At 41.3% G+C, this 27,615-nt stretch overlaps 1 protein-coding gene and 2 pseudogenes across 9 annotated transcripts in view; 2 read left to right on the forward strand and 1 right to left on the reverse strand.

Moving 5' to 3' along the window:
* Window positions 1–27,615, reverse strand: part of LOC139765362 (uncharacterized) — a 574,294-nt gene that overhangs the window by 387,108 nt on the left and 159,571 nt on the right. The gene's annotated exons all lie outside the window — the stretch shown is intronic.
* Window positions 13,526–15,563, forward strand: LOC139765315 (uncharacterized; annotated as a pseudogene).
* Window positions 16,785–17,917, forward strand: LOC139765316 (uncharacterized; annotated as a pseudogene).

A 27,615-nucleotide genomic window follows, 5' to 3' on the forward strand; every position in this document is an offset into this window, starting at 1 on the left:
TTCTGGGGGCCTTGAAGAATGTGTGGAAGTCGAGAACATTATCTCAGAAAGCAAAAATGGGTATGTTTGAAGGAATAGTGGTTCCAACAATGTTGTATGGTTGCGAGGCGTGGGCTATGGATAGAGTTGTGCGCAGGAGGATGGATGTGCTGGAAATGAGATGTTTGAGGACAATGTGTGGTGTGAGGTGGTTTGATCGAGTGAGTAACGTAAGGGTAAGAGAGATGTGTGGAAATAAAAAGAGCGTGGTTGAGAGAGCAGAAGAGGGTGTTTTGAAGTGGTTTCGGCACATGGAGAGAATGAGTGAGGAAAGATTGACCAAGAGGATATATGTGTCGGAGGTGGAGGGAACGAGGAGAAGAGGGAGACCAAATTGGAGGTGGAAAGATGGAGTGAAAAAGATTTTGTGTGATCGGGGCCTGAACATGCAGGAGGGTGAAAGGAGGGCAAGGAATAGAGTGAATTGGAGCGATGTGGTATACCGGGGTTGAAGTGCTGTCAGTGGATTGAATCAAGGCATGTGAAGCGTCTGGGGTAAACCATGGAAAGCTGTGTAGGTATGTATATTTGCGTGTGTGGACGTATGTATATACATGTGTATGGGGGGGGGTTGGGCCATTTCTTTTGCCTGTTTCCTTGCGCTACCTCGCAAACGCGGGAGACAGCGACAAAGTATAATAAAATAATAATAAAATATATATATATATATATATATATATATATATATATATATATATATATATATATATATATATATATATATCTTTTTCTTTCAAACTATTCGCCATTTCCCGCATGAGCGAGGTAGCGTTAAGAACAGAGGCCTGGGCCTTTGAGGGAATACCCTCACCTGGCCCAATTCTCTGTTCCTTCTTTTGGAAAATTAAAAAAAAATGAGAGGGGAGGATTTCTAGCCCCCCGCTCCCTCCCCTTTTAGTCGCCTTCTACGACACGCAGGGAATACGTGGGAAGTATTCTTTCTCCCCTATCCCCAGGGGGAATATATATATATATATATATATATATATATATATATATATATATATATATATATATATTTTTTTTTTCATACTATTCGCCATTTCCCGTGTTAGTGAGGTAGCGTTAAGAAAAGAGGAATGGGCCTTTGAGGGAACATCCTCACCTGGCCCCCTTCTCTGTTCCTTCTTTTGGAAAATTGAAAAAAACGAGAGGGGAGGATTTCCAGCCACCCGCTCTCTCCCTTTTAGTCGCCTTCTACGACACGCAGAGAATACGTGGGAAGTATTCTTTCTCCCCTATCCCCAGGGATGATATATATATATATATATTTTTTTTTTTTTTTTTTTTTTTTTTTTTTTTTTTTATACTTTGTCGCTGTCTCCCGCGTCTGCGAGGTAGCGCAAGGAAACAGACGAAAGAAATGGCCCAACCCCCCCCCCATACACATGTACATACACATGTCCACACACGTGTATACATACCTACACAGCTTTCCATGGTCCACCCAGACGCCTCACATGCCTTGATTCACTCCACTGACAGCACATCAACCCCTGTATACCACATCGCTCCAATTCACTCTATTCCTTGCCCTCCTTACACCCTCCTGCATGTTCAGGCCCCGATCACACAAAATCTTTTTCACTCCATCTTTCCACCTCCAATTTGGTCTCCCTCTTCTCCTCGTTCCCTCCACCTCCGACACATATATCCTCTTGGTCAATCTTTCCTCACTCATTCTCTCCATGTGCCCAAACCATTTCAAAACACCCTCTTCTGCTCTCTCAACCACGCTCTTTTTATTTCCACACATCTCTCTTACCCTTACGTTACTTACTCGATCAAACCACCTCACACCACACATTGTCCTCAAACATCTCATTTCCAGCACATCCATCCTCCTGCGCACAACTCTATCCATAGCCCACGCCTCGCAACCATACAACATTGTTGGAACCACTATTCCTTCAAACATACCCATTTTTGCTTTCCGAGATAATGTTCTCGACTTCCACACATTTTTCAAGGCTCCCAAAATTTTCGCCCCCTCCCCCACCCTATGATCCACTTCCGCTTCCATGTTCCATCCGCTGACAGATCCACTCCCAGATATCTAAAACACTTCACTTCCTCCAGTTTTTCTCCATTCAAACTTACCTCCCAATTGACTTGACCCTCAACCCTACTGTACCTAATAACCTTGCTCTTATTCACATTTACTCTTAACTTTCTTCTTCCACACACTTTACCAAACTCAGTCACCAGCTTCTGCAGTTTCTCACATGAATCAGCCACCAGCGCTGTATCATCAGCGAACAACAACTGACTCACTTCCCAGGCTCTCTCATCCCCAACAGACTTCATACTTGCCCCTCTTTCCAGGACTCTTGCATTCACCTCCCTAACAACCCCATCCATAAACAAATTAAACAACCATGGAGACATCACACACCCCTGCCGCAAACCTACATTCACTGAGAACCAATCACTTTCCTCTCTTCCTACACGTACACATGCCTTACATCCTCGATAAAAACTTTTCACTGCTTCTAACAACTTGCCTCCCACACCATATATTCTTAATACCTTCCACAGAGCATCTCTATCAACTCTATCATATGCCTTCTCCAGATCCATAAATGCTACATACAAATCCATTTGCTTTTCTAAGTATTTCTCACATACATTCTTCAAAGCAAACACCTGATCCACACATCCTCTACCACTTCTGAAACCGCACTGCTCTTCCCCAATCTGATGCTCTGTACATTCCTTCACCCTCTCAATCAATACCCTCCCATATAATTTACCAGGAATACTCAACAAACTTATACCTCTGTAATTTGAGCACTCACTCTTATCCCCTTTGCCTTTGTACAATGGCACTATGCACGCATTCCGCCAATCCTCAGGCACCTCACCATGAGTCATATATATATATGCCTTCACCCTCTCAATCAATACCCTCCCATATAATTTGCCAGAAATACTCAACAATCTTATACCTCTGTAATTGGGGAAGAGCAGTGTGGTTTCAGAAGTGGTAGAGGATGTGTGGATCAGGTGTTTGCTTTGAAGAATGTATGTGAGAAATACTTAGAAAAGCAAATGGATTTGTATGTAGCATTTATGGATCTGGAGAAGGCATATGATAGAGCTGATAGAGATGCTCTGTGGAAGGTATTAAGAATATATGGTGTGGGAGGAAAGTTGTTAGAAGCAGTGAAAAGTTTTTATCGAGGATGTAAGGCATGTGTACGTGTAGGAAGAGAGGAAAGTGATTGGTTCTCAGTGAATGTAGGTTTGCGGCAGGGGTGTGTGATGTCTCCATGGTTGTTTAATTTGTTTATGGATGGGGTTGTTAGGGAGGTGAATGCAAGAGTTTTGGAAAGAGGGGCAAGTATGAAGTCTGTTGGGGATGAGAGAGCTTGGGAAGTGAGTCAGTTGTTGTTTGCTGATGATACAGCGCTGGTGGCTGATTCATGTGAGAAACTGCAGAAGCTGGTGACTGAGTTTGGTAAAGTGTGTGGAAGAAGAAAGTTAAGAGTAAATGTGAATAAGAGCAAGGTTATTAGGTACAGTAGGGTTGAGGGTCAATTCAATTGGGAGGTGAGTTTGAATGGAGAAAAACTGGAGGAAGTGAAGTGTTTTAGATATCTGGGAGTGGATCTGGCAGCGGATGGAACCATGGAAGCGGAAGTGGATCATAGGGTGGGGGAGGGGGCGAAAATTCTGGGAGCCTTGAAGAATGTGTGGAAGTCAAGAACATTATCTCAGAAAGCAAAAATGGGTATGTTTGAAGGAATAGTGGTTCCAACAATGTTGTATGGTTGCGAGGCTTGGACTATGGATAGAGTTGTGCGCAGGAGGATGGATGTGCTGGAAATGAGATGTTTGAGGACAATGTGTGGTGTGAGGTGGTTTGATCGAGTAAGTAACGTAAGAGTAAGAGAGATGGGTGGAAATAAAAAGAGCGTGGTTGAGAGAGCAGAAGAGGGTGTTTTGAAATGGTTTGGTCACATGGAGAGAATGAGTGAGGAAAGATTGACCAAGAGGATATATGTGTCGGAGGTGGAGGGAACGAGGAGAAGAGGGAGACCAAATTGGAGGTGGAAAGATGGAGTGAAAAAGATTTTGTGTGATCGGGGCCTGAACATGCAGGAGGGTGAAAGGAGGGCAAAGAATAGAGTGAATTGGAGGGATGTGGTATACCGGGGTTGACGTGCTGTCAGTGGATTGAATCAAGGCATGTGTATGGGGGTGGGTTGGGCCATTTCTTTCGTCTGTTTCCTTGCGCTACCTCGCAAACGCGGGAGACAGCGACAAAGCAAAAAAAAAATATATATATATATATATGGGGATAGGGGAGAAAGAATACTTCCCACGTATTCCCTGCGTGTCGTAGAAGGCGACTAAAAGGGGAGGGAGCGGGGGGCTGGAAATCCTCCCCTCTCAATTTTTTTTAATTTTCCAAAAGAAGGAACAGAGAAGGGGGCCAGGTGAGGATATTCCCTCAGTGGCCCAGTTCTCTGTTCTTAACGCTACCTCGCTAACGCGGGAAATGGCGAATAGTTTGAAAAAAAAAAAAAAAAAAAAAAAATATATATATATATATATATATATATATATATATATATATATATATATATATATACCTCTGTAATTTGAGCACTCACTCTTATCCCCTTTGCCTTTGTACAATGGCACTATGCACGCATTCCGCCAATCCTCAGGCACCTCACCATGAGTCATACATACATTAAATAACCTTACCAACCAGTCAACAATACAGTCACCCCCTCAAATTACAGAGGTATAAGTTTGTTGAGTATTCCTGGTAAATTATATGGGAGGGTATTGATTGAGAGGGTGAAGGCATGTACAGAGCATCAGATTGGGGAAGAGCAGTGTGGTTTCAGAAGTGGTAGAGGATGTGTGGATCAGGTGTTTGCTTTGAAGAATGTATGTGAGAAATACTTAGAAAAGCAAATGGATTTGTATGTAGCATTTATGGATCTGGAGAAGGCATATGATAGAGTTGATAGAGATGCACTGTGGAAGGTATTAAGAATATATGGTGTGGGAGGCAAGTTGTTAGAAGCAGTGAAAAGTTTTTATCGAGGATGTAAGGCATGTGTACGTGTAGGAAGAGAGGAAAGTGATTGGTCCTCAGTGAATGTAGGTTTGCGGCAGGGGTGTGTGATGTCTCCATGGTTGTTTAATTTGTTTATGGATGGGGTTGTTAGGGAGATGAATGCAAGAGTTTTGGAAAGAGGAGCAAGTATGAAGTCTGTTGGGGGATGAGAGAGCTTGGGAAGTGAGTCAGTTGTTGTTCGCTGATGATACAGCGCTGGTGGCTGATTCATGTGAGAAACTGCAGAAGCTGGTGACTGAGTTTGGTAAAGTGTGTGGAAGAAGAAAGTTAAGAGTAAATGAGAATAAGAGCAAGGTTATTAGGTACAGTAGGGTTGAGGGTCAAGTCAATTGGGAGGTGAGTTTGAATGGAGAAAAACTGGAGGAAGTGAAGTGTTTTAGATATCTGGAAGTGGATCTGGCAGCGGATGGAACCATGGAAGCGGAAGTGGATCATAGGGTGGGGGAGGGGGCGAAAATCCTGGGAGCCTTGAAGAATGTGTGGAAGTCGAGAACATTATCTCGGAAAGCAAAAATGGGTATGTTTGAAGGAATAGTGGTTCCAACAATGTTGTATGGTTGCGAGGCGTGGGCTATGGATAGAGTTGTGCACAGGAGGATGGATGTGCTGGAAATGAGATGTTTGAGGACAATGTGTGGTGTGAGGTGGTTTGATCGAGTAAGTAACGTAAGGGTAAGAGAGATGTGTGGAAATAAAAAGAGCGTGGTTGAGAGAGCATAAGAGGGTGTTTTGAAATGGTTTGGGCACATGGAGAGAATGAGTGAGGAAAGATTGACCAAGAGGATATATGTGTCGGAGGTGGAGGGAACAAGGAGAAGTGGGAGACCAAATTGGAGGTGGAAAGATGGAGTGAAAAAGATTTTGTGTGATCGGGGCCTGAACAGGCAGGAGGGTGAAAGGAGGGCAAGGAATAGAGTGAACTGGATCGATATGGTATACCGGGGTTGACGTGCTGTCAGTGGATTGAATCAGGGCGTGTGAAGCGTCTGGGGTAAACCATGGAAAGCTGTGTAGGTATGTATACTTGCGTGTGTGGACGTATGTATATACATGTGTATGGGGGTGGGTTGGGCCATTTCTTTCGTCTGTTTCCTTGCGCTACCTCGCAAACGCGGGAGACAGCGGCAATATATATATATATATATATATATATATATATATATATATATATATATATATATATATATATATATATATATATACTAGAATGTTTAGATGAAAAAAATTCATTTTTTAATGTTTGTACCGTTTTATAGATATGTTTGTTCTATCTCTGGGATTGATTTTTAATATTGATGCCTATACGAGAAAACTGTGTAGAAAAATACAAAGGTATTATCAGGGATACATAGTCCAACTGCATTATAAAGTATATTACAAAACTACATACCATAAGAACATGAGAAGTAAGGACACTGCAAGAGGCGTATTGGCCCGAGCTAGGCAGGTCCTGAGTCTGTCCACAAACCAACTGCCTGTTCCCATAAACACATCCAAACGAAGGTTTAAAGCTAAGTAAAGCTTCGTTTAAAGGTAAGTAAAGAACTAACTTCAACTACTGTACTTGACAGCTTGGTCCATAAATCTACTACCCTATTCCCGAACCAATATGTACCCACATCCAACCTGAATCTATCTAAATCCATTATTTTTGGTCCTACCCAGTGGCGTCATTCTGAGAACTTTATTCATGTTACCTCTATGTATGGTCTTCACCTATTCAAAAACTTCATTCACATCCCCTCTAGACCTTCTCCTCTTAAATGACTGCAAATTCAGTCTTATTTACTTTTTTTCATAAGTGAGGTTTCTAATTCCAGGAATCACTTATTCGCATTTGTGCTCTCTCTCTCTCTCTCTCTAATCATCATTATTAACTGCATATTATGGAGCCCAAAACTAAACCGCATAATCTAAATGTGAGTCTCACCAATTTAAGATAATGTTGTAATAATACTCTAGGAGTTTCACTGCTAACAGTCCCATTAATGAAGCCAAACATACAATTAGCGTTATTACATGATACATTGTTGGCGCGGCTTCATATCCTTGCTCACTCCACCTGGAGTACGTTCAACTGTTGATCTGATTAACATGTAATGGCACACCTGAAAATACACACACACACACACGTACAAATTCTCTCTACTTCTCTCTTTTCATTTCTCGTATCTTTTATTTGTTGCATTATACACAATAACTACTCCTATATTTGTTCTCTTTACTCGTATATTTCGTTAAGGTAAATTAAAGCTTAAGTCCATGTAATTTGTTCGTAAATCGTAATGAGATGTTTCTCCTGTCTGTTGGACTCGAGGAAAGTAAAACCATTCCTCATTATTGACAATAGTGTTCTAGGGTTAAGTAAGCAATGGTTTCATCAATATAGACTTTGGTAAAGAGAAATTGATATTAAATCTAAGAAGTTCATGATCAGGCAAATAAATGATCCTAGTCCTCTTAGCAAAATATATCATTTACATTATATGGCGAGATTCTTGTTCCTGTAACGTAGGTGAGATGCCCCGACCCTCAAAAACTTTCATGGAATTAATAAAACTTTATAGATAGTAATGTTTTCAAAGATGCTGAGGGTGATTCTTATTGAAAGAAATTTAGTTTAGCCATGATAAATTCCCTCACTCCCATTCTCAGTAAGTTATTCATGCAATAAGACTGAGATCCAAACTTCCGTTAGTAACAGTCCAAAAATATGGTTAAGATACGTTAATGATGTGTGGTCCTTATGGCCATCTTACCAAGATCATGATGTTTTTTTTAATGAATTACAATTCATCCCATCATCAAGTTTTAGACTAAATGGAAACACAAAGACAAATCACCCTTCCTTAATGTGGTGATAATTAGGTATGTTGATTACTTATCCTTCAAGATGTACAGGAAACCTACCAATGCTGAGAGTTATATTCATTATTTTTCAGGATATGGGAAAACAGGATCCCAGCTGCAGGTATGGTATGGAGGACCAGTGCCACGTCTGGTGTGTGAGGGACACACTACCTGTGTGTGAGATGTGTGAAGGAACGCCATGCCCAAGCAGAGGTACGGAACTCAGTCTCCTCCTCCAGGTACAAGCTTGCAATGTGTGGGACATAGTACTACCTGCCACCTCTGGTATGTGAGGAACAGATTACCTCAGTGTAGGTGTGGTGTTACACCGTCCTAGTGCCTTGTGGGTGTCTGGTAACACAGTACCCCAGTGTGGGTGTAGGTGTGGTGTTACACCGTCCTAGTGCCTTGTGGGTGTCTGGTAACACAGTACCCCAGTGTGGGTGTAGGTGTGGTGTTACACCGTCCTAGTGCCTTGTGGGTGTCTGGTAACACAGTACCCCAGTGTGGGTGTAGGTGTGGTGTTACACCGTCCTAGTGCCTTGTGGGTGTCTGGTAACACAGTACCCCAGTGTGGGTGTAGGTGTGGTGTTACACCGTCCTAGTGCCTTGTGGGTGTCTGGTAACACAGTACCCCAGTGTGGGTGTAGGTGTGGTGTTACACCGTCCTAGTGCCTTGTGGGTGTCTGGTAACACAGTACCCCAGTGTGGGTGTAGGTGTGGTGTTACACCGTCCTAGTGCCTTGTGGGTGTCTGGTAACACAAGTACCCCAGTGTGGGTGTAGGTGTGGTGTTACAGCGCTCAAGTGCCAACATTACCTTCCTTCACCACCTACGTACACTACTCACCCTCAATGGCGACCTACAAGACCTTCCTGTTGCTCACATATGATCATCTCTGGTCTGTCTTATGTAACTTGATGTCCACAACCTTTTGATCTAATATATTCATTACGGCCTCAGTAAACTGTACCATAGATTACTTGATTTGTAAAAATTCTCACTATTGAAATATCAATATTTTTTTTTAAAGTATTGATTTACCGTGTTTATTATATTAGTGATATGTTATCAAAGAAATAAATTACCTTTTAATCAATCTTTTCTTTTTTTTTTTTTTACTTGCCTGATCAGTAGTGTATGTCATTTCACTTGCATCTCCATATGAAAGCAACAGCAGGACACATGTTATTTTCATTGAAAATTAAGTGTAGATGGTGGTAAGTAGAGAGGTACAGTACAGTACATGTAGAGCCTGAGTCAGGAGAGCTCAGCTTACTGCCTCCAAGCAAAATGTGACGAAACTCCTCAAGGAAAGTGACTTTTCCCTAAAATAATCTCACTGTAACAGGTAAGTTGTCTGTTTATTGCCATGTGTAGAAAACCTTAATGTGTGGTGGTAACGAGTGGCAACAGTTTGCAGTGTTATACTTGTCGTCGCTGCACCTAATACTAATATTAAACTTTGCATTGTTTTACTGCCATTGGTTCATGACATAAAGTATTGTTCATGTTTGGAGGCTACCTAACTAAATGTCAGAGTCTGAGAAAGTATCTGGAGAAGATATTATGTGATTGCTGTTTCTGATTCTTGGTTTAATATAAAACAGATAGACTTCTTTGCCTAATACGTAATTCCAGGATATAATTTTTAATAAAAACATGGTAAATAATGTAGGCAGTAATGTTTGGTCTTTGTTAAAGATCATCTTAATCTTGTGATGAATAAAATGTACCTGATGTGAATGTCGATTTCATTTTGCATAGATTAAAGATGAACTTCGTAAGAAAATAACAGTAGGAAAGGCGACGGATTTTATGATCAGTTTGCAGAAGTTTGTGAAGAACAAGATTCTGTCGTAAAAGACTGAAGTACAAGGTTGGGGCCAATGTCTTTCCACCAGCTTGGTGTGGGGATCCACGTAGATTTGCTTGATATTTCCATAATCCAATTAGTTGAGAAACCTGCTCGTGATGTTGATAATGGTGAAGATTGAGGTAAGTTTGTTACAATTTAATAAATATTATTTCTTTTATGAAAAGAAAGATTATTGTATGGATATACATAGAAAAATCATCTCAGTGATTGTATGGGTGAAGTGTACATACATATGTAGGTGGAGGCGCACACTGGGTCACATACATGAACGGGGGAAGGTGAGCGAGCTTGGGTACATCTGAGGTGGGTCTAGGATATATTAATGACAATATACTAAGCAATACTGATAGTAACATAGATAACAACGTTTGTGTAACACAAAGCAGGTATAACACAACATACAGTATACTGATAGTAACAAAGATAACATTTGTGTAATACAAAAGTTGTTCATCACCTCAGCTGTTCATTATGTGTTGTTCATCATCTCAGCTATCCTTTACGTGTTCATCATTTCAACTGTTCATTACGTGTTGTTCATCATCTCAGCTGTTCATTACGTGTTGTTTATCATGTCAGCTGTTCATTACGTGTTGTTCATTATATTAGCTGTTCATTACGTGTTGTTCATCCTCTCCGCTGTTCACATGTTCTTCATCATCTCAGCAGTTCCTTACATGTTGTTCATCATATCAGCTGTTCATTACGTGTTGTTCATCATATCAGCTGTTCATTACGTGTTGTTTATCCCATTTGTTCATTACGTGTTGCTCATCATCTCAGCTATCCAGCACGTGTTGTTCATCATTTCAGCTGTTCATTACGTGTTGTTCATTATCTCAGCTGTTCATTGCGTGTTGTTCATTATCTCAGCTGTTCATTACAAGTTGTTCATCTCAGCTGTTCATAACGTTGTTCATCATCTCAGCCGTCATTACATGTTGTTCATCATCTCAGCTGCTTATTACGTTTTCGTCATCTCAGCTGTTCATTAAGTGTTGTTCATTTATTCATCATCTCAGCTGTTCATTACGTGTTGTTCATCATCTCAGCTGTTCATTACGTGTTGTTCATCAATTTTGCTGTTCATTACGTGTTGTTCATCCTTTCAGCTGTTCATTACATGCTGTTCATCACTTGTTGTTCATCGTCTCGGCTGTTCATTACGTGTTGTTCATCTCAGCTGTTCATTACGTGTTGTTCATCACCTCAGCTGTTCGTTACGTGTTGTTCATCATTACAGCTATCCTTTACTTGTTATTCATCATTTCAGCTGTTCATTACTTGTTCATCATCTCAGCTGTTCATTACGTGTTGTTCATCATCTCAGCTGTTCATTATCTCAGCTGTTCATTACGTGTTGTTTATCAATTTAGCTGTTCGTGTTGTTCATCCTTTCAGCTGTTCATTACATGTTCATCATCTCAGCTGTTCATTACGTGTTGTACATCATCTCCGCTGTTCATTACGAGGTTGTTCATCATCTCAGCTATCCATTACGTGTTGTTCATCATCTCAGCTGTTCATTACGTGTTGTTTATCATCTCAGCTGTTGAATTATACAGATTATGCGTTAAAAAGTATCATCAGTACTTGAGTTTGTTAACTAACGTATCTGGTTCGTGTGTGTGTATTGTGTAAGACAATCACTAATCCACTTTCTTTATCTTCTGTTGTCGTCACAGTGATTAAATACATTCAGCCAATACCATCTCGTTGGTATATCATTTGTGTCAAGAGCAAAAGACTCTCGTCTTACCCTGTGTCTGTACCTCCATCCTTCGCCCACTTCCTCCTCCTACATTCACTTTGTTATATATCTATTTCTTTCCGATATCCCTTCAGATTACTTCCCTTACCATCCTCTCCACTCTCTCCCTTCTTTGCTTCCCTCTTTCTGTTTCTCCAGCCCTTCCATCTCTTCTCTTCCCAAGTTTCCTTCCCTATGTTCTCTGGTGTAGGTAGGGAGCAGCGGTAGTCGACGACCAAACCATCACCATAACAGTCTGGGACTCACCTATGTTCACTGTGGTCATCTGCCTGGTTTCTCAGGAGACACCGCTGGTGTTGAGTGCTTGTCTGGCGTTATTGTGACCAGCTGGTGTGCTGCTGCTACACTTGGCCTCCTGCTGCATAACTGAGATGGTTGGGCTTCAGCCAGACGCACGGGTCAGAGGCCACACATATGTAGGAGTTAACGTTTGCTCGGTTTTAATGTTCCGTCGAACAATGAACGCCTCAGTATCCATAGTTCAAATCCAACCTAAATAATGAACTAACTTACTATGATGGGATTAAATCTTTATAATATTCTGGCCAGCCACCTAATTTCCCTCTACATGCAGAGAACTAATTTCACTCAGTGTACCGAGCGCTGCTCTCATTGTGTACTAGCTTTTATTATTCCAGTTTCATTTACGACACAAAAAAAGTGTTTACCTTATTTCTACTTAGATACACACCCTGCATTTCATTTGGACTTCTTATAACAGTTAACACGTATAATGTAAAAGATATGAAGATGATCTTGGAGTTTCTATATAACATTCTCACAAATACATCATTTCTGCCGCCTACCTGAGTGACCACACACTCTCCTTCCTTATGTGTCAGTTGTCCCACCTAGTTCATCGTGGTGTCCTCTGGATGAAAGTTTTCACGTGAAAAGCAGGAATAGATCTGTCACTCATCGACTCTTTCCTTGTCACTGGATGATTTAGTGTTACATTCTTCCTATTTTTGCGCTTTGATCCTAAGACAACTCGCCAGCACCACAGAGGCTGTGAGGTGGAATGCCAGAATGGAAAGATTTGGTGTAAAGATTCAGCCACCAAATATTAGGCTCACTATCCACAACACTCTTTTACTGAGGCTTTAGTGACTAAATGCTGCACCATATTATACAAAATGAAGTTCCTCTCTCTCTCTCTCTCTCTCTCTCTCTCTCTCTCTCTCTCTCCCCGGGACGTGAAATCAAGCACTCCTTTTGAAAGAATGAAGAGAACTGAGTGGTATAAAACATTCCCATCGGACATGGCGAGCCCATCGCGTCAGAATGAGGTGTATTCCTGTGGACTGGAGCAATAATGGAAAGATTCAAGTGGAAAGTGTAGCTAGAAATTCCGAGTGTTGTGAATGGCAGAGCGAGAGAGGAATTACACTCCTGCCTGACATGGACGCTTGAGGGACCGAAACTGCTAAAGTTACACATGAGATGAAAACGAAAAGTTTTTCTTCGAGGAAGCACACGTACACATTAATCACAGACCCTCATGATGTGGTGGTAAGGGGAGGTACTTAACGATTTTTCCCAGGGCCATGTTTGAACCCTGGACCGGCGAGTAAATGACAAAAGTTATATTTCTATGCTGAGTTCTAATATCAACATTGCCCTACCGATATACTACTGTAGATTGCTTCATGTTATACATGTACGTACTGAAGATAACACGCGGATAGTTGGAAGAATCTACAAAATTGGAATGGTTTTACATTCTCAGGGGAGAGTTTGTGTAGTGGTGAGTGTAGGAGTGAGTGAAGCCTCTCGTCTATATGAGAGGAGCCACGAGTGAGGTCCAGCGGGCTTCATATCACCTGGAGGAGGATATCAATGTATTGCAACTCAAATTTCTATTTTCCAGAAGAAACTTGGTATTTTACGTCAGCAAATCACACCTCTGCTAGAGGTCGCTTTCCCATGAGATTCGCTTTGCCGCTTCACGCCACCAGTTGCTGTGCTTCCTTCCCGCCGTCCAGGCGGTTTTCTGCAGCTGCGAGCTTGGCGGCCTTCTTCCCGTGATCCATCTGGAGCGGAAAGGCTTTGCCTGTGACCCAGTTTGGGGCTGGCTGCAACACCACCCGTGATCCGTTTAGGAGCGGGGAGGGAAGTGCGTTGTTGATGCACTTGTAGAGTTGACGACTCTCACACTGACCTGCACCGCCGCCTTGTTACCGCCGCCGTCATGTCGGATGTCCCAGGCAGTTCCACCAGCATACGGAGGTCGAGTAAGGAGGGCGATTCTGAACATGCCAGGCATGTGAGGAAAGGCTCCTCGCACAGGACTAGCTCCAGGAGCAGCCCTTCTCAGCGGGAGGCTCTTCAGGGCGGTAACAATAGGCCCCATGGTCACTGGTGATGGCGGTGACTCTGCTTCCCAGCACACACGTTCCTTGCCTTCTACCTCACGGGATGAGGCATCTGCGCCGCCCTGGAACATGGTGATGGACGCTTTGGCTGCTTTACGTGGTGATGTGGAGAAACTGAAGGAGGAAAGGAACTTAGGCCCCAGTCGGGGGGCTGATAACGCCGCGGCCGCCGCCGATGTAAACATTGGCTTTTCTAGCCAGGTGGAGCCTCCCTGGCGCTCGCCCACGGGCTTTGCGGGCTTTACTCCAGCTGAGCATTACCTCTCCAGTGATGATTGTGTCTCTGAGAATGACGGGCGGCCTGACAGTGTTCTCCTGCAGTGCGCCAGGGCTTACAGTCCTGTGGATGAGGTGTCTGATGGCATTGACCAGCATGTTGCCGATATGGTTAACCATGTATTTGCTCACGGCTTGCGAGAGGAGGAGTATAAGGAGATTTTGGAGGATGCTGCAGCCAAGAGGCCAGATAACTCATGCCTTAGCGCCCGTGGATTGCAACTTGCAAGTTTTAGATGCACTGAAGACTGATGCCAAGAAAGCAGATTTCCGTTTGAAGAATGTTGGGAAAGACATTATTACGGCTGCCACAATTTTGACTAAGTCACTCACAGTGCTTGAGAAGATCGCCCAGACTAGCCAACCAGATGTTGCCCAGGAAGTGGGCATGCTTAATGGTGCCCTGGCACTCCTGGGTCATGCTAATCACAAGAATAATCTGGCTAGCCGGTTCAGCATCAAGCGTGAAATTAACCACAAGTATGCTCACCTCTGTTCAGACAAGGTGCCCATAACTCGTCTTCTGTTTGGGGATGATGTCTCACTCTCAGCCAAGCACATTGAGGAGTCTGAAAAGTTAAGGAGTAAGATTGCTCCAAGGAAACCGCTCTCTACCTCGAAGTTTGGTCCTGGCAAGTTTAGGGGCTCTTCTGGGAGACTGCCATACAGGGGTTTTATGGCCAGGTTTCATCCATATGGCCAACGCACGCATGGTCACGGCAGGATCCTGAGACAAAAAACTCCCGAGGCCGGGGTCACAATCCCCGGCAGTAACTGAGGTGAGTCATCCTTTTTAAGCTTCACTATTTTGTACATGAGTGGCATGCTATTACCAGTGATCCAAATATTTTAGATATTGTTCAGCATTGCCATTTAGATATTGATGTTGCTAACATTGGTACTTTATTTGCTGAAGAAGTTGAGTATGTGTTTAATGTCGAGGAAAAGGATATTGTTTGCCAGGAAATTGTACAGCTTTTGAGTCTGGGGGTTATCAAGGAGACCCAGAGACAGGAGGGACAGATTCTTTCCCCTATTTTCTTAAGACGGAAGAAGGATGGTGGGTTTAGGATGATCCTTAACCTGGAAAAATTTAATAAATTTTTAGAGTACAAACACTTCAAGATGGAAAATTTTGAGCAGGCGATTCGTCTTGTTAACAGCGTTGTCTTCATGGCCTCTGTCGAGTTGCGGCAAGCCTATTATTCTGTTAAGATAACGCTTTCTGTGTTTCAAGTGGCAAGGAAAAATTTATCAATTCACGTGTCTCCCTAATGGGGTTGCGGATGGTCCCCGTCTGTTCACTAAATTAATGAAACCTGTTTTGGCTGTACTTAGAGAGAAGGGACATATCATCACGAGTTTCATTGATGATACTCTTATTTGTCAGTGCACTTTTGATGGATGTTGAGAGTGTGCGTGCCACTATTGACTTGCTCAAGAAGTTAGGTTTCTGTATTAACGAAAGCAATACTGTCTTGGTCCCCACTAAGCGCTTGGAGTATTTGGGGAACATTATTGATTCTGAGACTATGACAGTAACATTACCTGATCGTAGGATACACAAGGTACTACAATGCTGTGAGGAATTGTTACATAGTGACAGAGCCAAAATTCGGAATGTGGCCAGAGTTGTTGGGCTATTAGTTGCACCCGTTCCAGCAGCAGAGATGGGGAAACTGCATTACAGGCGGTTAGAATGTGCTAAGATTGCTGCGTTAAGAGTCGCAAAAGGTAACTTTGACAAGTGGATGGTGGTCACTCATGAGATGAGACTGGACTTGCTTTGGTGGGTATATCACATTGTATTGCAAAACAGACAGATTTTTCGGAAGGGTACAGAATTGGATCTGTATACTGTTGCATCAAATTTAGTTTGGGGTGGCCGCCTCAGTCAACAAAAAGTTAATGGGAGATGGTCATTATCAGAATCTGCCTTGCACATTAATGCAAAGGAACTCAAAGCCATCTCCCTGGTAGTGCGCTCATTTGCATCTCTTCTCAAAGGACGACATGTTCGGGTGTTTTGTGGTAACACGACGGCGGTGACCTATGTCAATGAAATGGGCGGCACACGGTCCTCACTGTGTAATGACATTTGCTGTGACCTTTGGGAGTGGTGTGCGGTGAATATCTGGCTTACCTGCTCTCATGTATCGGGTAAAGTCAATCTCATGGCAGACGCTACATCTCGGACATTCAATGACAGGCATGAGTGGAAATTGAATGAACTCTTTAGGGCCCTCTCTGAAGTATTTGGGGTTCCGAGCATTGATCTCTTTGTTTCTAGACTGAATGCTCAAGTGACTCGTTTCTGCTCCTGGAAACCTGGCCCAGATGCAGAACATTTTGATGCCTTTTCTATCTGCTGGTAGCAGTTTGAACTAATCTACCTTTCCCCACCCTTTGTGCTGATTGCCAGGTGCCCACAGAAAATTCGAGCAGAGTCAGCGAAGGGGTGGATGGTATTGCCTCTCTGGCCGTCCCAGCCCTTGGATGGGGACTCTACTCACTTTGCTGATTCCGTCAGCCATCAACGGAGGAGAAACACCCCATTCTCCGACACACCCGACTGATGGCTTGCCTCTTATCCGGCAACGTCTGCGAGACAGGGGCATTTCTCAGGCAGGTACGGACATCATCCTTGCCTCCTGGAGACCTGCGACTGCGAGGCAGTACCAGCCACATATTAACAGGTGGTTACAGTTTTGTGGTAGCCGGAACATCGATCCCTTTGCTCCCACTGTAACTAATATTGTGACTTTTCTGTCTGTCACTTTTGACAGAGGTGTTAGTTATACTTCAATCAACACTGCCAGGGGTGCACTCTCCTCCGTGGGGATTACTGTGGATGGTTGCAGTACAGGCAGCCATCCTCTTGTCACCAGGTTCTTAAAGGGAGTTTTTAACTTGCGGCCATCTGTCCCTAGGTATACAAGAACTTAGGATGTTCAGCAGGTGCTACAGCATCTGCGTGCCATGGATCCTTTGTCCTCCCTCTCTTTAAAGGATTTAACACTGAAGCTTATGATGTTGATGGCACTTACGCAGGCTGCCAGAATACAAACTTTGCATTGTTTGTTGCTGAAGAATATTAGTTTTGGGCAGGATTCTGTTTGTGTTTGGTTAGGGGAAACTATTAAACAGTGCAGGCCAAAGTTCAATGTGCGGTTTGTGACCTTTAAAGCATATTCTACTGACATTAAATTGTGTATGTGTGAAACTCTGAAAATGTATATTGCTAAGACAGAGGAGTTCAGAAATTCTGCACATCAGGAGGATGGGAAGTTACTCCTAAGTTTTATCAAGCCCCACAAGCATGTAACGAGGGACACTGTTGCAAGGTGGATTCGAACAGTGCTTTCTCTGTCGGGCATGGACACCAGCGGGCAGTGTTCGGCCTGCAGCTGCATCGAAAGCCAAAGCCATGGCTCTACCGATTGGACACATCATGGCAAGGGCTGGGTGGTCCAGGGCTGCCACGTTTGCCAAGTTTTATGACAAGGAGATTGTCCCGAGTCACGATCCTTTCCAAGATGCTGTCCTTCAATAGTCTGTTCATTTTGTTTGCATAGATGTTGTCTCTTGTCACCTTGTCCATGGCTATGTAAATTTCTTACTATATTGCAGTTGGTTACTGCTTGTATCATTTCTCCTCTCTACATGTCTACAGTACGACACCCACATGGCTTCAAAAACCTCATGGGAAAGCGACCTCTAGCAGAGGTGTGATTTGCTGACGTAAAATTAATGAAGTACATGAAACTTACCGTAGGTCAGTTGAAATGTGCTTCGAATTTTATGAAGCAAATCACCTCTGCTAGAAGGGAGCTTTCACATGCCCACCTCTCCCACCCTACGCTCTGTAGCGTCTTGTGCGAAATGTTCAGTTACTTTCATGTGGTTGGTCGTACTCTTAAAGTCTGGTGGCGTGAAGCGGCAAAGCGTATATCATGTGAAAGCTCCCTTCTAGCAGAGGTGATTTGCTTCATAAAATTCGAAGCACATTTCAACTGATCTACGGTAAGTCTCATGTACTTCATTAATTATCATAGAAAGTATGTGTTTCATTTGGTATTGCTCTCACATTAACATGTTATGTATATAATACAAGTTTGTATTGATATCACATAACCATATGATGTATATGATACATGTTTTTATTACCATCAAATTACTATGGAATGTATATGATACATATTGGTATTATTTTCAGATTACCATACAATGTACATGATACATTTTTTTTTATAAATATATGAAAATAGGATGTAAATGATTCATTTTTGTATTTCCATCACATTACAAGAGAAATTATATGATACATGTTTGTATTACAAGTAGATTATCCTAGAATATATATATATGTTTCCATTACTATCAGATTACCATACATTGTATATGATACATATTTGCATTACTATGAGATTACAATAGAATGTTTATAATACATGTGATAAATGTATATGATACATGTTTGTATTACAATCAGATTACCAGAGAATGTATATGTTACATGTAGGTATTGCCATCAGATTACCATGTAATATATATGATACATGTTTGTATTACTATCATATTACTATTGAATATATATAATCCATGCTAGTATTACTATCAGATACCATAGAATGTATATGAAACTTGTTTTTATTACTGTCAGATTACCATATAGTGTCTATGATACATGTTTGCATTATGATCAAATTAACGTAGAAAGTATATGATACATATTTATGTTACTATGAGATTGCCATGAAATATATATGACACATGTTTCCATTAGTATCAGATTACGGTAGAATGTATATGATACATGCTTGTATTAATATCAGGTTACCATATAATGTATGTGATCCATGTTTTTATTACTATTGGAATAACATACAATGTATATGATAAATGCTTGTACTACTATCAGATTACCATATAATGTATATGATACATGTTTGTATTACTATCAGATTACCAGAAAATTTGTATGATACATGTTTCTATTACTATCAGTTTACCATAGAAAGTCTATGATACATGTTTGTATTAATATCAGATTACCATAGACCATATTTGATACAATGTTTCATTAATATCAGATTTTAATGCAATGTATATGAGACATATTTCTATTACTATCAGATTACCAGAAAATGTGTATAATACATGTTTGTACTACAATCATATTACCATAGAATGTTTATGATACATGCTTCTATTACTATCTGATTTCCATAGAAAGTATATAATACATTTTTCTATTACCGTCGCATTACCATACAATATATATGATACATGTTTGCATTACCATCAGATTACCATAGATTGTATAAGATACAAGTTTTTATTACCATCAGATTACTATAGAATGTATGTGATAGATGTTTGTGTTACTATCAGATTACCATGGAATGTATATGATACATGTTTGTATTACAATCATGTTACCATAGAATGCATAATTACATGTTCGTATTTCTATCAGATTACCATGTAATATATATGATACATGTTTGTATTACTCTCATATTACCATTGAATATATGTGATACAAGTTTGTATTACTGTCAGATTACCATAGAATGTATATGATGCATGTTTAAATAACAATCAGATAACCATAGAATGTATATGATACATGTTTGTATTACTATCACTTCACCATACAATGTATATATTACCATCATGTTACCATACAATGCATGTGATTCCTTTAGAGTGTATATAATACATGTTTGTATTACAATCAGATTACCATAGAATGAATGTTACATGTTAGTACTGCTATCAGATTAACATATAATGTATACAATACATGTTTGTATTACCAACAGATTATTATGGAATGTACATGATACATGTTTATATTATCATCACATTACCATTCAATGTATATGATATGTGTTTTTATTACTTGTTTGTATTAACATTAGATTACCATAGATTGTGTATAATACATGTTTCCATAAATATCAGATTACCATAAACTGTATATGATACATATTTGCATTTACTCTCAGATTACCATAGAATGTATATGATGCATGCTTTCCTTACTATCAGAATGCCATAGAATGTATATGATACATGTTTGTATTACTTTTAGATTACCATAGGATGTATATGAAATTTGTTTATATTGCTATCAGGTTACCATAGAATGTGCTTGATACATGTTTTTATTACTACCAGGTTACCATAGAAAGTATGTGATGCATGATTCTATTAATGAAAGACTACCATAGAATGTTGTTAACACTATCAGATTCCCATAAAATGTATATGATATATGTTTGTATTACTATCAGATTACCAAGTAATGTATATGATACATGTTTTTATTACTATCAGATAACCATAGAATGTATATGATACATGTTTGTATTGTTATATTACCATATAATGTATATGATACATATTTATATTACTATCAGATTCCCAACGAATGTTAATGATACATGTTTGCATTACTATCAAATTACCACACAATATATATGTTCAATGTTTGTATTACTATCAGACTCCCATAGAATGTATATAATACATGTTTGTATTAAGATCACATTACCATGAGATATGATTGTATTACTACAAGATTACTAGAGAATGTAAGTGTTACAAGTTTTTATTACCGACAAATTACCATAAAATATATATGAGGAATGTTTCTATTACCATCAGATTACCATAGAATGTATATGATACACTTTTGTATTACCATCAGATAATTGTAGAATATATATGATACATGTTTGCAGTAATATCACATTACTATAGAATGTATATGATACATATTTCTGTTACCATCAGTTTACCATAGATTGCATATGATACAAGTTCTTATTACCATCAGATTACCATATAATATATGTAATAGATGTTTGTATTACTATCAGATTAACATAGAATGTATATGATACATTTTTGTATTACAATCAAATCTCCATAGAATGTTTATGTTACATATTGGCATTGCTGTCAGATTACTATGTAGTTTATATGATACATGTTTGTGTTATTGTCATACTACATCGAGGATGTAAGGCATGTGTACGTGTAGGAAGAGAGGAAAGTGATTGGTTCTCAGTGAATGTAGGTTTGCGGCAGGGGTGTGTGATGTCTCCATGGTTGTTTAATTTGTTTATGGATGGGGTTGTTAGGGAGGTGAATGCTAGAGTTTTGGAAAGAGGGGCAAGCATGAAGTCTGTTGGGGATGAGAGAGCTTGGGAAGTGAGTCAGTTGTTGTTCGCTGATGATACAGCACTGGTGGCTGATTCATGTGAGAAACTGCAGAAGTTGGTGACTGAGTTTGGTAAAGTGTGTGAAAGAAGAAAGTTAAGAGTAAATGTGAATAAGAGCAAGGTTATTAGGTACAGTAGGGTTGAGGGTCAAGTCAATTGGGAGGTAAGTTTGAATGGAGAAAAACTGGAGGAAGTAAAGTGTTTTAGATATCTGGGAGTGGATCTGGCAGCGGATGGAACCATGGAAGCGGAAGTGGATCATAGGGTGAGGGAGGGGGTGAATATCCCGGGAGCCTTGAAGAGTGCGTGGAAGTCGAGAACATTATCTCGTAAAGCAAAAATGGGTATGTTTGAAGGAATAGTGGTTCCAACAATGTTGTATGTTTGCGAGGCGTGGGCTATGGATAGAGTTGTGCGCAGGAGGATGGATGTGCTGGAAATGAGATGTTTGAGGACAATGTGTGGTGTGAGGTGGTTTGATCGAGTAAGAAACGTAAGGGTAAGAGAGATGTGTGGAAATAAAAAGAGCGTGGTTGAGAGAGCAGAAGAGGGTGTTTTGAAATGGTTTGGGCACATGGAGAGAATGAGTGAGGAAAGATTGACCAAGAGGATATATGTGCTGGAGGTGGAGGGAACGAGGAGAAGAGGGAGACCAAATTGGAGGTGGAAAGATGGAGTGAAAAAGATTTTGTGTGATCGGGGCCTGAACATGCAGGAGGGTGAAAGGAGGGCAAGGAATAGAGTGAATTGGATCGATGTGGTATACCGGGGTTGATGTGCTGTCAGTGGATTGAATCAAGGCATGTGAAGCGTCTGGGGTAAACCATGGAAAGTTGTGTGGGGCCTGAATGTGGAAAGGGAGCTGTGGTTTTGGGCATTATTGCATGACAGCTAGAGACTGAGTGTGAATGAATGAGGCCTTTGTTGTCTTTTCCTAGTGCTACCTCGCACACATGAGGGGGGAGGGGGATGGTATTCCATGTGTGGCGAGGTGGCAATGGGAATGAATAAAGGCAGACAGTGTGAATTGTGTGCATGGGTATATATGTATGTGTCTGTGTGTGTATATATATGTGTACATTGAGATGTATAGGTATGTATATTTGCATGTGTGGACGTGTGTGTATATACATGTATATGGGAGTGGGTTGGGCCATTTCTTTCGTCTGTTTCCTTGCGCTGCCTTGCAAATGTGGGAGACAGCGACAAAGCAAAAAAATGATAAAATATATATATATATATATATATATATATATATATATATATATATATATATATATATATATATATATATTGTTAGAAGCAGTGAAAAGTTTTTATCGAGGATGTAAGGCATGTGTACGTGTAGGAAGAGAGGAAAGTGATTGGTTCTCAGTGAATGTAGGTTTGCGGCAGGGGTGTGTGATGTCTCCATGGTTGTTTAATTTGTTTATGGATGGGGTTGTTAGGGAGGTAAATGCAAGAGTCCTGGAAAGAGGGGCAAGTATGAAGTCTGTTGGGGATGAGAGAGCTTGGGAAGTGAGTCAGTTGTTGTTCGCTGATGATACAGCGCTGGTGGCTGATTCATGTGAGAAACTGCAGAAGCTGGTGACTGAGTTTGGTAAAGTGTGTGGAAGAAGAAAGTTAAGAGTAAATGTGAATAAGAGCAAGGTTATTAGGTACAGTAGGGTTGAGGGTCAAGTCAATTGGGAGGTGAGTTTGAATGGAGAAAAACTGGAGGAAGTGAAGTGTTTTAGATATCTGGGAGTGGATCTGTCAGCGGATGGAACCATGGAAGCGGAAGTGGATCATAGGGTGGGGGAGGGGGTGAAAATTTTGGGAGCCTTGAAAAATGTGTGGAAGTCGAGAACATTATCTCGGAAAGCAAAAATGGGTATGTTTGAAGGAATAGTGGTTCCAACAATGTTGTATGGTTGCGAGGCGTGGGCTATGGATAGAGTTGTGCGCAGGAGGATGGATGTGCTGGAAATGAGATGTTTGAGGACAATGTGTGGTGTGAGGTGGTTTGATCGAGTAAGTAACGTAAGGGTAAGAGAGATGTGTGGAAATAAAAAGAGCGTGGTTGAGAGAGCAGAAGAGGGTGTTTTGAAATGGTTTGGGCACATGGAGAGAATGAGTGAGGAAAGATTGACCAAGAGGATATATGTGTCGGAGGTGGAGGGAACGAGGAGAAGAGGGAGACCAAATTGGAGGTGGAAAGATGGAGTGAAAAAGATTTTGTGTGATCGGGGCCTGAACATGCAGGAGGGTGAAAGGAGGGCAAGGAATAGAGTGAATTGGAGCGATGTGGTATACAGGGTTTGACGTGCTGTCAGTGGATTGAATCAAGGCATGTGAAGCGTCTGGGGTAAACCATGGAAAGCTGTGTAGGTATGTATATTTGCGTGTGTGGACGTGTGTATGTACATGTGTATGGGGGGGGGGGGGGTTGGGCCATTTCTTTCGTCTGTTTCCTTGCGCTACCTCGCAAACGCGGGAGACAGCGACAAAGTATAAAAAAAAAAAAAAAAAAAAAAAATATATATATATATATATATATATATATATATATATATATATATATTGTTGAGTATTCCTGGTAAATTATATGGGAGGGTATTGATTGAGAGGGTGAAGGCATGTACAGAGCATCAGATTGGGGAAGAGCAGTGTAGTTTCAGAAGTGGTAGAGGATGTGTGGATCAGGTGTTTGCTTTGAAGAATGTATGTGAGAAATACTTAGAAAAGCAAATGGATTTGTATGTAGCATTTATGGATCTGGAGAAGGCATATGATAGAGTTGATAGAGATGCTCTGTGGAAGGTATTAAGAATATATGGTGTGGGAGGCAAGTTGTTAGAAGCAGTGAAAAGTTTTTATCGAGGATGTAAGGCATGTGTACGTGTAGGAAGAGAGGAAAGTGATTGGTTCTCAGTGAATGTAGGTTTGCAGCAGGGGTGTGTGATGTCTCCATGGTTGTTTAATTTGTTTATGGATGGGGTTGTTAGGGAGGTGAATGCAAGAGTTTTGGAAAGAGGGGCAAGTATGAAGTCTGTTGGGGATGAGAGAGCTTGGGAAGTGAGTCAGTTGTTGTTCGCTGATGATACAGCGCTGGTGGCTGATTCATGTGAGAAACTGCAGAAGCTGGTGACTGAGTTTGGTAAAGTGTGTGAAAGAAGAAAGTTAAGAGTAAATGTGAATAAGAGCAAGGTTATTAGGTACAGTAGGGTTGAGGGTCAAGTCAATTTGGAGGTGAGTTTGAATGGAGAAAAACTGGAGGAAGTGAAGTGTTTTAGATATCTGGGAGTGGATCTGGCAGCAGATGGAACCATGGAAGCGGAAGTGGATCATAGGGTGGGGGAGGGGGCGAAAATTCAGGGAGCCTTGAAGAATGTGTGGAAGTCGAGAACATTATCTCGGAAAGCAAAAATGGGTATGTTTGAAGGAATAGTGGTTCCAACAATGTTGTATGGTTGCGAGGCGTGGGCTATGGATAGAGTTGTGCGCAGGAGGATGGATGTGCTGGAAATGAGATGTTTGAGGACAATGTGTGGTGTGAGGTGGTTTGATCGAGTAAGTAACGTAAGGGTAAGAGAGATGTGTGGAAATAAAAAGAGCGTGGTTGAGAGAGCAGAAGAGGGTGTTTTGAAGTGGTTTGGGCACATGGAGAGAATGAGTGAGGAAAGATTGACAAAGAGGATATATGTTTCGGAGGTGGAGGGAACGAGGAGAAGAGGGAGACCAAATTGGAGGTGGAAAGATGGAGTGAAAAAGATTTTGTGTGATCGGGGCCTGAACATGCAGGAGGGTGAAAGGAGGGCAAGGAATAGAGTGAATTGGAGCGATGTGGTATACCGGGCTTGATGTGCTGTCAGTGGATTGAATCAGGGCATGTGAAGCGTCTGGGGTAAACCATGGAAAGCTGTGTAGGTATGTATATTTGGATGTATGTATATACATGTGTATGGGGGTGGGTTGGGCCATTTCTTTCGTCTGTTTCCTTGCGCTACCTCGCAAACGCGGGAGACAGCGACAAAGCAAAAATATATATATATATATATATATATATATATATATATATATATATATATATATATATATATATATGTATATATTTTTCTGGAAAGAAGTAAATAGAGTGCGTAAGACAAGGGAGCAAATGGTAACTTCAGTGAAGAGGGCTAATGGGGAGGTGATAACAAATAGTGGTGATGTGAGAAGGAGATGGAGTGAGTATTTTCAAGGTTTGTTGAATGTGTTTGATGATAGAGTGGCAGATACAGGGTGTTTTGGTTGAGGTGGTGTGCAAAGTGAGAGGGTTAGGGAAAGAGGTAGTAAAAGATTTGTGGAAGATGAAAGCCGGCAAGGCAGCAGGTTTGGATGGTATTGCAGTGGAATTCATTAAAAAAAGGGGGTGACTGTTTTGTTGACTGGTTGGTAAGGTTATTTAATGTGGCAGATCCTCAGGCACCTCACCTGAGGTACCTGAGGATTGGTGGAATGCGTGCATAGTGCCATTGTATAAAGGCAAAGGGGATAAGGGTAAGTGCTCAAATTACAGAGGTATAGTTTGTTGAGTATTCCTGGTAAATTATATGGGAGGGTATTGATTGAGAGGGTGAAGACATGTACAGAGCATCAGATTGGGGAAGAGCAGTGTGGTTTCAGAAGTGGTAGAGGATGTGTGGATCAGGTGTTTGCTTTGAAGAATGTATGTGAGAAATACTTAGAAAAGCAAATGGATTTGTATGTAGCATTTATGGATATGGAGAAGGCGTATGATAGAGTTGATAGAGATGCTCTGTGGAAGGTACTATGAATATATGGTGTGGGAGGCAAGTTGTTAGAAGCAGTGAAAAGTTTTTATCGAGGATGTAAGGCATGTGTACGTGTAGGAAGAGAGGAAAGTGATTGGTTCTCAGTGGATGTAGGTTTGCAGCAGGGGTGTGTGATGTCTCCATGATTGTTTAATTTGTTTATGGATGGTGTTGTTAGGAAGGTGAATGCAAGAGTTTTGGAAAGAGGGGCAAGTATGCAGTCTGTTGGGGATGAGAGAGCTTGGGAAGTGAGTCAGTTGTTGTTCGCTGATGATACAGCGCTGGAGGCTGATTCATGTGAGAAACTGCAGAAGCTGGTGACTGAGTTTGGTAAAGTGTGTGCAAGAAGAAAGCTAAGAGTAAATGTGAATAAGAGCAAGGTTATTAGGTACAGTAGGGTTGAGGGTCAAGTCAGTTGGGAGGTAAGTTTGAATGGAGAAAAACCGGAGGAAGTAAAGTGTTTTAGATATCTGGGAGTGGATCTGGCAGCGGATGGAACCATGGAAGCGGAAGTGAATCATAGGGTGGGGGAGGGGGCGAAAATCCTGGGAACGTTGAAGAATGTGTGAAAGTCGAGAACATTATCTCCAAAAGCAAAAATGGTTATGTTTGAAGGAATAGTGGTTCCAACAATGTTGTATGTTTGCGAGGCGTGAGCTATGGATAGAGTTGTGCGCAGGAGGGTGGATGTGCTGGAAATGAGATGTTTGAGGACAATATGTGGTGTGATTTGGTTTGATCAAGTAAGTAATGTAAGGGTAAGAGAGATGTGTGGAAATAAAAAGAGCGTGGTTGAGAGAGCAGAAGAGGGTGTTTTGAAATGGTTTGGGCACATGGAGAGAATGAGTGAGGAGAGATTGACCAAGAGGATATATGTGTCGGAGGTGGAGGGAACGAGGAGAAGAGGGAGACCAAATTGGAGGTGGAAAGATGGAGTGAAAAAGATTTTGTGTGATCGGGGCCTGAACATGCAGGAGGGTGAAAGGAGGGCAAGAAATAGAGTGAATTGGAGTCATGTGGTATACAGGGGTTGACGTGCTGTCAGTGGATTGAAGCAAGGCATGTGAAGCGTCTGGGGTAAACCATGGAAAGCTGTGTAGGTATGTATATTTGCGTGTGTGGACGTGTGTATGTACATGTGTATGGGGGGGGGGTTGGGCCATTTCTTTCGTCTGTTTCCTTGCGCTACCTCGCAAATGCGGGAGACAGCGACAAAGTATAAAAAAAAAAAAAAAAAAAAAATATATATATATATATAATTTTTTTTCTTTCAAATTCGCCATTTCCCGCGTTAGC

The sequence above is a fragment of the Panulirus ornatus genome, chromosome 54 (genome assembly GCF_036320965.1).
Source record: "Panulirus ornatus isolate Po-2019 chromosome 54, ASM3632096v1, whole genome shotgun sequence".
NCBI classification, from domain to species: Eukaryota; Metazoa; Arthropoda; class Malacostraca; order Decapoda; family Palinuridae; genus Panulirus; species Panulirus ornatus.